Source organism: Meles meles, chromosome 3 (assembly GCF_922984935.1).
Source record: "Meles meles chromosome 3, mMelMel3.1 paternal haplotype, whole genome shotgun sequence".
NCBI lineage: Eukaryota > Metazoa > Chordata > Mammalia > Carnivora > Mustelidae > Meles > Meles meles.
Window position 1 is genome coordinate 51,607,862 of NC_060068.1, and position 12,889 is coordinate 51,620,750.

The following is a 12,889-nucleotide window of genomic DNA, read 5'->3' on the forward strand; positions in this document are numbered from 1 at the left end:
TAGAGTAGAAATAGCAGAACTTTACCCAGTAAGAGAGAGGAACTGCATAGATCACCAGAACACAAGGAGAGACAAAGACAAAATAAGGAAAGAAAGACACGGAACCATGATACGATCCTCATTCTTTAACCACACAATAGGAAGTCTCAGGAGCGAAGTGGGATGCTGGCCAGATAGAAATAAAGATCTTAGAGTGCCTGGGTGACTCAGTGGGTTAAAGCCTCTGCCTTTGGCTCAGGTCATGATCCCAGGGTCCTGGGATCGAGCCCCACATCGGGCTCTCTGCTCCTCGGGGAGCCTGCTTCCTCCTCTCTCTCTGCCTGCCTCCCTGCCTACTTGTGATCTCTGTCTGTTAAAGAAATAAAGATCTTAAATCAACAAGACAATAAACAACATGTGCTGGAGAGGATGTGGAGAAAGGAGAACCCTCTTACACTGTTGGTGGGAATGCAAGGTGCAGCCACTTTGGAAAACAGTATGGTGATTCCTTAAGAAATTAAAAATAGAGCTACCTTATGACCCTGCAATTGCATTACTGGGTATTTATCCCAAAGATACAGATGTAGTGAAAAGAAGGGCCATCTGTACCCCAGTGTTCATAGCAGCAATGGCCACAGTTGCCAAACTGTGGAAAGAGCAAAGATGTCCTTCAACAGACAAATGGGTAAAGAAGATATGGTCCATATATTCAATGAAGTATTATGCCTCCATCAGAAAAGGTGAATACCCAACTTTTATATTAACATGGACAGGACTGGAAGAGATTATGCCGAGTGAAATAAGTCAAGCAGAGAGAGTCAATTATCATATGGTTTCACTTACTTGCGGAGCATAAGGAATAACATGGAGGACATTGGGAGATGGAGAAAAATGAGTTGGGGAAAATCAGAAGGGGAAACAAACCATGAGAAACTGTGGACTCTGAGAAACAAACTGAGGGTTTTGGAGGGGAGGGTGGGGAGGTTGGGTGAACCTGATGGTGGGTATTAAGAAGGACACTTATTGCATGGAGCACTGGGTAAGGTGTGTAAACAATGAATTTCAAAACACTGAAAAAAATTAAATTAAAAAAATTAAATTAAAAAAAGAGAAAGAAATAAAGATTTTGGTCAAAAGTACATAATTATGCACTATATCAGGTCTCTCTGACAATAGGATCCATGCTTTAACATGATAACATTACAAGGAAAACGATTCCTTCTAATTGTATTGATTTGGCCCTAAGAATTATCTAGGAGAGAGTTTGGAAGGGGATGAAGTCATACACAAAGATATATGTCAAGATGGAAAATATGATGATGCAGGAAAAGTTGTCATGTTCTTGAGCCGTGGCAGAGCAACTGGTACTAATGACCTGAGGCTTCTTAGGGCTGAGTTTGGTGAGAGGCAGAGGTAATAGGTCAGATAGTTGCACATCAACATTTTGCCACCTGGTTTAGTCAGACTGCTGCTCAGGAGGAAACCGCAGAAATCAGGAGTTCTGGACTGGGAATGGGCAGGTGCCCACTTTCCTGGCGCCTGCTTGTAGAAGTCTGGAACATAGAAGCCTCCTAGGGGGTCCCCCTGGCCTTCACAACTGCCTCGAGGATGGGGCCTGCCTGGGGAGAGCAAGAGAGAAGAATGGTCCCTTGGGATAACTGTACCAACCTCACAGGGTATTCTGAATATTAATTGAAAATACTTATAAAAAGTACTTAGCACCTTAGTGCCTAACATTTACTTTAAAAAAAGAAATATTAAAGTGTTTTTATGTTTTATTTTTAAACTTCAGCCTATCCATCAGGGCAATATTAGATATATGTTTATATGTCACCAAAACCAGAAAAATCAATATCCAGTTGACCCTTGAACAACACAGGTTTGAACTGTGCAGGTCCACTTATATGTGGATTTTTTTTTCAATAAATACAGTATAGCACTGTGAATGTATTTTCTCTTCCTTGTGATTTTCCTAATATGAATATCCAACATTTTCTTTTGTCTGGCTTACTGTACTGTAAGAAGACAGTATATAATACATATAATATTCAAAATATATTATTGATAAAGCTTCCACTCAACAGATTATTAAATAGTTAAGTTTTGAGGGAGGCAGGATTTCTGGGGATTTTCGACTGCATGGGGGATAGATGCCCTTAACCCTCACACTGTTCAAGGGTCAACTACTTTTGGCTTGCAAATTGGTTTCTGCTTTAAACTGTTTGCCCAAAATTCAATTTATAATTTGGAAGCTAGAAGTTTTCAAATGAAAACATTAAAAATATCCCTGAGACTTTTAGAGTAAGGAAAACAAAAAGCCCTCTAATAATTGGCTTGCTCGGCCCTCTCTGCCTCTACACAGTGAGAACATGTCTTACTAAGCTGTGTGTATTAAGTCTGCAGCTCCTGAAAAATTCTCTGTTCTTGCCGTTGAAGGAAGGAATGAGTGAATGAATACAAAGCGAAAAAAAAAAAAAAAGCCAATTAGACAGTGTTTCTACCCTTTACTTTTAGACCTTTACTTTTAGGAACCATGCTTCTTTCCAGCTCTTATTAAGTAAACCACGCAAAATAGAACCACTTAATCATGAAATCTCCCTGAAACCTGAAGTGTTTTTTTCAACGAAAAAGAGTAGGATGAAAAAGATTATGAGGAAGAGACTAGAACATTGTGAGGAAGTCAGTGCACCATGTTTATTGGATCATTTTAAATGGCTGTGATCTTTAAAATAAAAGACTGCACTTTATTACAGCATCCGAAAATGCCATTAACTTTGCAAGCATTTAACTGTTTCTGGTCTCGGGGTTTCATAATAGAATATACTTTTCATTAAGAAATAAAATTTTAAACCATTCTAGGCTATGATTTCCTCAAAACATATTTCAGTTGTTCACTAAACACCAATGAAAAGGATAAGGCTGAATCTTGTAGATGGCACAGGTAAGGATTTATGGGGCTAAATGGTCACTGTCCCTAATAACCTATAATTTTTTGGACAGAGAGATACAAAATCAGTGATAAAAAAAAAGTTGATTGCTGTTTTCCTGAATTAGAACTCTTAGTAGCAAGTGACAGGAACACACATCAAAGTGTTGTAAAAAGAAACAGAAAGAGAAAGAGAAATGAAATAAATTCATTGACTTAATTATCTAGGTAGTATGTAGCTCTCACTTCAAGCACATCAGGGTCCAGGGTTTTATGCGATATTAGGATTCAGTTTTCCTCCATTTCTTTATTCAGATTTTCTCTGGGCTTAACTCTAAGCCGATTTCTGTGGTATGGACTGTACAAGCACTATAGAGACTTAAATAGTCCCAGCTTCAAATCAAGAAAGGAAGGAAAGCAGGGAGGTAATGGAGGGAAGAAGGGAGGAGGAAATAAGGGAGGAATAAAAAGCAGGAATTTTTTTTTCTGCCTGGTGGTCCCAACAAAAGTCCCAAAATTGAGTCTCAGTGGTCTAGCTGGAGAAATATGACCAATGACATCCTGGATGTAGAAGTCTTTTTTTTGTCTAGTCCTGGATCATACCCTACATAACCCCAGGGGTCAGAAGGTACAGGGTGACGTCCTACCCAATCTCTATGTTATTTGTTTACAACTACTATAATTATGTGTGTTTCTTCTCACCCAGGCTTGGCCTCTCTACCATGTTTAAGTTCTGCCTTTGGGTAAATCATTCTTAAGTAGTCAGCTTGTATTGTTATGCCAGTGATACACACCTAGCTTTATCTCTTTCTCAAGCTTATCACAACTTGGCTTGCTGTATATTAAAATTTGGCTCTGCAGGGAACACCAGGATAATTTGGGTTATTGCAAGAAAGGAAAATGTGTAGTAGAGATAACATCATTGGGAAGATGTATGTTAGTTTGCTCTGAGGGTTGAGTCTGATTCCTCCATGCATGGGACTGACTTAATTAGATTTTAAAGTTGCTATTGCTGAAGCGTAGCTATAGAGAACTTTGGAGTATGGTATGAGTTTGTGCTTCTGTTATTAACAGATAAAGAGAATATCATATTAGTCTATTTAGTGAATTTGTCTGTTTATGAACATATTTCACGATTCATGGCATAGATGGCAAGGGTCACTAAGGTGGCCATATCAGCAGTGCTGCCTCCAGAAGCTTCTGAAGGAAGGACATTTGCACCATGTGGCATGGCAGTGAGAAAGATGCAGATTTGAAATTATAAAATCGGGTTTGTATTTTCGTCCTACACTTACTATATGTAGGGCCCTGGAGGGTTAACTTAATCATCATGTAACCCTCCATTTCTTTACCTATCAGGTAAGAATAACAACATATGTCTTACTTGATTGTCTTAGTCTATTCAAGACTAAGCCACAACACAATACCACAGACTGGGTGGCTGATAAACAACAGAAATTTATTTAGCACAGTTCTGGAGGCTGAAAGTCCAAGATCATGGTGCCAGTATAGTCAGATGAAGTCCTTCCTCCATGTCACAGACTTATTGTGTTCTCACCTGGAAGAAGGAGCTAACGGGCTCTCTGGAGCCCCTTTAATAAGTCACCAGTCGTATTCATGAAGCTTCACCACTGTGAACTAATTGCTTCCCAAGGGCCTGACTTCCGAATTCTATCATCTTTAGTGGTTAGGATTTCAACATAGGAATTTGTGGGAGGGGTGGGGAGACCCAAACATTCAGACTGCAGCACTGACAGGGCCAGTTTGAGGTTGGAATAGAATAAAGCACTCATATTACACTTATTCTTTCCCACATCTCTCCTATAAATGAAATGCCTTCAGAGAAAACCAAAGTACGCCCAACAACTTTGTTGGATGAATAGATATATAAATGAACAAATGCTCAAACAGATGAATGAATTAATGAGAGCCATAGAGGGAAATAGGAAATATTGTTCAGCACTGACTCAGGGAAGTTCTGAAATTGACAATATTTTAAGAATATTTCAGAAAGTAGAAAAGTAGAATCCCTGTATTTGACTCTGAACTTTTTTTCTTTTTTTTTTCTTTTTTTTTTTTTTTTTTTTTTAGATTTCTCTTAGTGGAAAAGAAGCTAAAGACCAAGATCTGGAAAGAATAACAAATCTCTTAGTGAAAAAACAGCCAAGAAAATTACTGCTCTCCTAGCTCAAAGAGAAACATTAATTAAAGGTAAGACACAGGCAAGAAGTAAAATGGAGAACTTGTAAGAGTAAATTATATTATAATTAACACTTAGTAATTCTTCTAAATTTTAGAGCATGACTCTCTTGTAGAGGCCCTAAAATTAAAGTATTTCTGCAGGAAGTCTTTGAAATCCCTAGAGATGACTTTTTACCTTTTTTTTTTTTTTAAGATTTTTATTTATTTATTTGACAGAGAGAGATCACAAGTAGGCAGAGAGAGTGGGAGGGAAGCAGGCTCCCTGCTGAGCAGAGAGCCCGATGCGGGGCTCGATCCCAGGACCCTGAGATCATGACCTGAGCTGGAGGCAGAGGCTTTAACCCACTGAGCCACCCAGGCTCCCTGACTTTTTACCTTTTTATAAAAGTTCTTTTCACCCCATCAGGTTCTCTGCTCAAGATCATATGATAGAGCATATATGATTTGTAGTTTACAAAAATGGGAATGGATTTAGGTAAACCTGACACTACCTGGTTATTTACAATGACATCAACTGGGGTGGGGTGGAGGCGGGAGAGGGTCTCCACTATGGAAAAATATTCTATATGTGTGATTATTTGATCTCCAGAATTATGCATCTTTGTTTAATCATTTCTAGTGAGAATAATATCTCTCTGATTACTGTTTTTAAATCACAGCAAACGTAGATTCCAATATGTATACAAAATTGTGTATGTGTGTTTGAATAAGGAAGTCTGTTGGGGAGAGGGGGGTGATGCAAAAGGATTTGGAGACAAGTACTATATTATATTATCCTCTTCTTGGTTCTTCTGATTAACATATTTGTATTCTATTACTCATGGCCATAACTACATTGAATGCATAATAGAAAGATTCTCACATGTTCATCCAGCCATAAATACAAGCATGAGACAAATTACCACCAAAAACCTCTGCAATCTGTGTCAGGGAAGAGAAATACATGGAACTGGGAAGAAGTCTCTGTGATCACATTTGGATTTTCTCAGAGTACCTTGTGGGTGGGGGATGTTTCTCAACTCTGTGCCAAAGATTTAGAATCTGGACATGGTGGGGGACTAGAGAGATGAAATCTTGGTTCCCACCCCTACCCTTCCACTAGAAATATTCTGTTTCACCTTCCTAAGCTAGAGTATAGGGAAGAATCCAAAGTTACCACAACAATTTGTAGACTGGATAAGGATCTTCATTGATCTTTCCCATTCATGGGCATAATCATTAACCCTATAGCTTGGCTGGAGGACACAACCAGTAACGTAGTCACTACAGAAATAAACTTAGTAATCCAGTGGAAATTGGCTAAAAACATGAGCTGAGAATTCATGAAAAGCAATGAAAATATACATGAAAAGCAAATGACTTTTAAACACATGAAAATAAACTAGATCTCTCTAACAAAGAAACTAAGACAAAATAAAACTATAGTGAAATACCATTTTCATGTGACTGATTAAGACCTGAACATTTTATGGTTCACTGGACAGATGAGGGTGCCTTTTTGTTGGTGGAATGGAAATTGATAAAATTTTTAGAAGTCTCTTTGGACATATCTACCAAAATGTAAAATGAACATAGCAAAATTTATAATGCACACACACCTCTTACAGGTGTAATCACCCCAACCTGCAAAACTGTATGTACAATGGTATTTATTACAGCACAAATACAATTTGGAAGAACAAAAGAATACAAGCAATCTAAATGTCTGACAATAGTAAAATGCGGTAATTAAGAGGAGGGATATTCTGATAGGTCTGACTTCTAAGATATTTTGCTAAAGGAAGTAATATAGGTACTGGAACGGGCAGATACTTTGCCACTTTTCCTCATTCACCGCCCTCAGGCCTTTCCCCCAGATGAGAGAAAAGACTCATTTCAGCCTTGGGACCTTTGTACTTGCTATCTCTTCTGTCTAAATGTCCCGAATTTCACAGGGCTGGCTTCTACTGATCTTTTACATTTTAGTGCGGATCCCTCTTTATAGAGAACTTTGACCTGCTAGTAGCCATATCTCACTGAAGAAATCAGCCTCTTTTGCTGGGAACTGTGTGATATTACCAATATGTTTGTGAAATAGAGTCTGTGCCCCAATTCCGTCACTTGTGTTGTTATCTGGGTTGATTTTCTTCATAGGACATAGTACTACTTAAAAACATCTCATTTTAAAAATTGTTTTATAGGTTTATTACCAACCCTTCCCTTTTGCACATACTTCAACTTATTAGGATTTAAGGTCCAAAAGGATAGGAATGTTGTCATGTTCATCTCTATGCCTCCAATATTTAGAGCTGCGCCAAATACAGAGTAGGTTCTCTCTCTTTTTGTTTTTTGTTTTTTTTTTTCGATATAAATTATTTATTTGAGAGAGAGTGAGTGAGTGAACAGGGAGAGGGGCAGAGGAAGAAGGAGAAGCAGACTCCCCATTGAGCAGGGAGCCCAATGCCAGGCTTGATCCCAAGACCCTGAGATCATGACCTAAGCCAAAGGCAGATGTTTAACCAACTAAGCCTCCCAGGCACCCCTAGGGAATAGGTTCTTAATAAATGTTGAATAAATGGGTGAATAAAAAAAGATTCCCATACATGCAAAAAATATTTCTGGGAAGTGCCCAAGAAAATGTTAGGCTGTTTCTTCCAGGGGAGGATCAGGAAGGAAACTCTTGTTCTGGTTTCAGCATAGGAGAGAAACTAGGTGAGACCCCATGCCTGACCTAGGTCTGCTGATAGGTAAAGAGGTATTTCTTTGCCCTTGCAGGACCATCAGTATAATAATGCCTCCTTAATAGCCTTCACTTTATATTCATGCAAGAACTTCATACCTGCTATAAAAGCAGAATTGTCACCTCACATTGAAAATCAAAGAATATTCAGAAGCCATTTCCCAGTTATAAGCCTACCTTCTCTACTGGTGGATTGGGATTACTCAAACCGTATCTCCAAAATTTCCTTGTCAATTGGCTTCCAAATAGGTTCTACCAATGGGATTGGAATACTCCAATATTCCAATACTGGAAGCAGCTAAGAGAAGAAGAAGGGCTTATCTCCTTTTTTCTACTTCCTGTGAACAATCTTCAATGATAGCCCATAATAAAAGTTGGCTACAACTTCCGCCTTCTTCCAGCACTCAGAATTCCTTTCTCACTGAGATGCCTAGTAGGAACCAAGCTTGGCAGTCCTCCTAGGGGGCACACAGGATCCCCTTACCAACTGTGCTACTCTTCCTGTGCCCTGGGAAAACCCACTGGTCTATGCACCTCCTCCAGAGTTCAAGCACCTGCTGTATGGAGTTGTCTCCCAGAAGCCCAACCACTGGATCTGTAGGGTCCCTCCTCCTAGTTCAAAGATTCTGGTTAAGGGCCTCTTCCCTAAAATCTCCAAGCTTGAGAATAGTAGCTGCTTCCTACAGTCGGTCATTAGTTTCTAGGCACCTCAGCATCTTCCCTTTTCTCGTTCAGCCTTCCAGCTTCTGCAAAACCAGTTCCCTATACAAGCTAACCCTCAAACACGACACATTTGAACTGCATGAATACACTTACAGGCAGATTTTTTTCAATAAATACAGTACGTTACTGTGAATGTATTGTTCCTTCCTTATCATTTTTAAATTTTCTATTCTCTAGCTTACTTGGCTGTGAGAACATAGTATATAATACATATAACATACAAAGTATGTGTTGATTGTATTATATATAAGGCTTCAGGTCAACAGCAGGCTCTTTGTTGTTAAGTTTATGGGGAGTCAAAAGTTAAAAGTGGATTTTCAGCTACACAGGGATGGACACCTCCAACCCCTGCATCATTCAAGAGTCGACTGTAATTCTAATTATTATACTTTTTGTTTCCTTCCTGGAACATCACCAGTGCAGTACTTACTCTGGGCCTTCTTCTCTTGGTCTATACTCTTCTCCTAGGTAGTCTTTATTTATCTTGACCCATTTGTACCTCTCAAAATGCATAATCAACTTCCTTCTACTGTCTTCATCTTTTTTTAATTAATTTTTTAATTTTATTAATTTTATTAATTTTTTTTATAAACATATAATGTATTTATCCCCAGGGGTACAGGTCTGTGAATCACCAGGTTTACACACTTCACAGCACTCACCATAGCACATACCTTCCCCATACTGTCTTCATCTTAAAGTCTAATAGACACCTCAAAATTTATCTTATTAAAAAAATGAATTCCTGGTACACTCATTTCTTCCTCTTCCAGAATTTCCATCTCAGTAAATGGCAAATTTATCCATTCATTTGTTCAGTCCAAAATCCTAGAAGCCATCCTTGCTTCCTGTCCTTGCCTGACTATTCACAAACAATCTATCAGTATGTCATCTTGACACACCTTCAAAACCACCCACCTGTCTATCTCTTTCCACCTCCACCTCATTATCCTAGTCTGGGTTATCATTTTCTGCCACTTTGCTTCCTGTACCTGCCTTCTAAGTTGTTTCTATCTTTTAACTCTCCCCTTCCTAGGGTTCTTTTTTTTTTGCTTAATATTTATTTATTTATTTTAAAGAGAGAGAGTGAAAGTGGGGGAAGGGACAGAGTGAAAGGCGGAGAGAAGCAGATACCCCACAGAGCTTGGAGCCCTACGACGCAGGACTTGATCCCAGGACCCTGAGATTATGACCTGAGCCAAAACTAAGAGTGGGACGCTCAACCAACTGGGCCATCCAGGTACCACTAGAATTTTTTTCTACATCATAGTCATAATAATATTTTTAAAATGTAACTCACAATGAAAATTAAATCCAGACTCCTTATCATGGCCTTATAGGCTCTGATGCCTGCCGGCACTTCCAAACTCCTCCCTACTGCTGGCACTAACTGTGCTCTAAACACAGAGGCCCCTTTTCTATCCCATACCACATGAAGCTCTTTACAGACTGAGGTCCTTGGAATTCACTCGTCGACCAGGAAGTTTCTTCTATTGGTTGTTCACATGATTGCAGTTATTATATTTTCAGGGAGACTTTTCCTCACCACCAAATCTAAAGTAGCTTTCCTCCCCTATTTTTTTTTTCCATGACAGAGTCCAATTTATCTCATTCATACTCTTATCTATAGATTATTTTTGTCCTTTCCTGTGTTTGTTGTCCAACTACGTGGAGGAGGGGCCTTGTTATTTACTGTTGTAACTCCAGTATTTTCAGCACCTATTCCCTAAAAAGTTCTTAGTGAATATTTGCTGACTAAATTAATGAGTCAAGGGGCGCCTGGGTGGCTCAATTGGTTAAGCCCCTGCCTTCAGCTCGGTTCATGATTCCATTGAGCTCTCTGCTCTGCGGGGAGCCTGCTTCCTCTTCTCTTTCTCTGCCTGCTTCTCTGCCTACTTGTGATCTCTGTCTGTCAAATAAATAAATAAATTTTTTAAAAAATTAAAAAAAAATTAATGAGTCAATGATTTTGGCATCCTCTAATTTAAGGCACCCCAACATCCAACTCCTGAAAGAATATTTATATAAAGTATATAAATAAACCTGAAAGGTTTATTATTTTTGGAATGGAAATATACAGGATTAGATTTGTTTTGTCTTCCATCTACTCTCTTTTCCTATTACACTACCTAGGAAATTTCTTGAAGAAAAGAAGCTTATAGGACCAAGACTTGATAACATGACTGGCATTTTCTTTGGATAAATTATATATAAGTCAAAGATGAAAATATAATAGAATCTAAGAGATTTTAACAACACTGAGAATCATGCCCTTTAAAAATATGTAGAACAAGATGAAACAAATGTTTTCAATAGATGTTCAGGTGCTCTTCCCTAAAAATAACATATGTAACCGCAAATAAATGTTTAAAGCCAGATGGTTAATGAAGTCCAGCCAGGAAACTCCTATAATTCACCATAATGGTTATAAGCTCCCATTAGATGGTTATAAGTATGGCTATAAGCTACCATTATAAACCAAACTGCAGCATGACACACTGTATCTACTTCAAATAACAATAACTTGATTGTCTCATATTTTTCAAAGTTACAAACTTAATTTACAGGAAAAAATATAAGAAAGCCCAATTGATGAAATTAATCATCCTCAGTCAAATGGAAGGTGGCTTATATTTTATTAACAAGACCTACTCAAATGTCAGATGCCATCAGAAAGAAACCCATACTCAAACCCAAATAAAAGTTAAGATCTTTCAAAACATGAAAGAAGCCTCACACTGTGGTTGAAAAGAAATGTTTTTCCCTCAACTCTTTGATGTCTTTATAAATAGGAGCCTAGGAAAAGAATATTCTGTTGAACAACGTGCTTTAGGAACTCTGGCACTATAGATAAATGCTAGGGATGAATTTTACTTTAATAGTGAAAGCAAATATGTATTTTTACCTTAAAGTTCACCTTGATCTCAGAGAGGTAGTCTGAAAAAGCACTCCAAGTTAACTAAGCAATATGGTTAGAAGCACATTGCAATGTAGACCATTGAATATAATTTATATGGTGTTATTCTGCCCTTGGGAGACATTTACACTGGGCCATCTTCTCTTGAAAGGATAGGATGCTCAGGATTGAGTACTGAGAAAGCAAGGGCCCCAATACCTATCCTCACTTCCTTCTAATTTGAAATTGGCCACGCATACTTTATATGCTTGGAATACAAACCATTATGATTGATGTGTACTTTCGATGCTTCATAATTTTGTTATTCTTATTAAGCTATTATTTGCTCTTAGGAATTGTGAAGCATGTTTCTCCCCAAAATGTGACAAGACTATAGACAGACATGCTTGGACAAATTCTGTTCTTATGTAAGATTTCTGAATAGGGACATCTGAGTGGCTCACCTAGTTAAGCCTCTTCCTTTGGATCAGGTCATGATCCCAGGGTCCTGGGATGGAGTCCCATGTTGGGCTCCTTGCTTCCCCCTCTGCCTGCTGTTCCCCCCATTTGTACTCCTTTCTCTCACTCTCTGACAAATAAATAAAATTTTTTAAAAATTTCTGAATAGATGTCAGTTATGTTTACTGAGGACTGGAGGTTTATTTTTTGTATTGTGTAAGACCGGGGGTGTCTCTGGTCTGGGAACAAAAAGAAAAAGTTGAGGGTATGAGTAACATCTCAAAAATTGGGGAATTCAGTAAATTTAACCATCTTCCCCCACTCAGTTCCCCATTTCCTGGTAGCCAGGCCTTCACCATCCAGAGAAGAAATTAAAGGTCTTAAAAACAATATCAACTCAAAAGGAAGTTCTAAGATGCTGACATCAGTAACTTGTCAAGTAAATAGCCCAATCTGATGATGTTACAATGCAATTCACAATCTATAAGACAAATTAATAAACTCAGTACTAGAAACTATGAAAAGACAATATATATCCTTCTGAGGAGATAATAATATATATGCATATATAATTATATCTAAAGTCTTACAAAATATGAGAAGACAACAATAATATAAGACAACTAGGAGTTATCAGACATTGGAAGCCAGCATATAATTTGAAAGATAGAAACCAAAACGAACAGATTTAAAGCAACTTGGAGATAACAGAGACTACAGGAAAAAGGAAACCTAAAAATAAAAACAAAACAGCAGTAATATCTACAGAAATGAGAGATCATGCAAGCAAAAGCAAGAACAGGTTGCTATAATAAATACTCAACCCATTCAGATTATAAAGAAGAGCTTTTACAAATGAAAAATATTATAGTCAGAAATGAAAACCCAGAAGAGTTTTCAGGAAGACTCTTGAGAGAAGATTTAGACAATTGTGGAAGAGAGGTTGAACAGTGATTACACACATAAAAAATGAAACAAATGAAAA

The 12,889-nt window shown here is 38.1% G+C and overlaps 1 long non-coding RNA gene across 1 annotated transcript in view; it reads left to right on the forward strand.

The window, feature by feature from the left end:
• The window catches only part of LOC123938052, a 135,223-nt gene that overhangs the window by 77,245 nt on the left and 45,089 nt on the right, over window positions 1-12,889 (forward strand). Inside the window, exon 2 of the long non-coding RNA XR_006817664.1 lies at window positions 4,997-5,116. This is a non-coding gene — a long non-coding RNA (uncharacterized LOC123938052). The remainder of the gene's footprint in view (window positions 1-4,996; window positions 5,117-12,889) is intronic.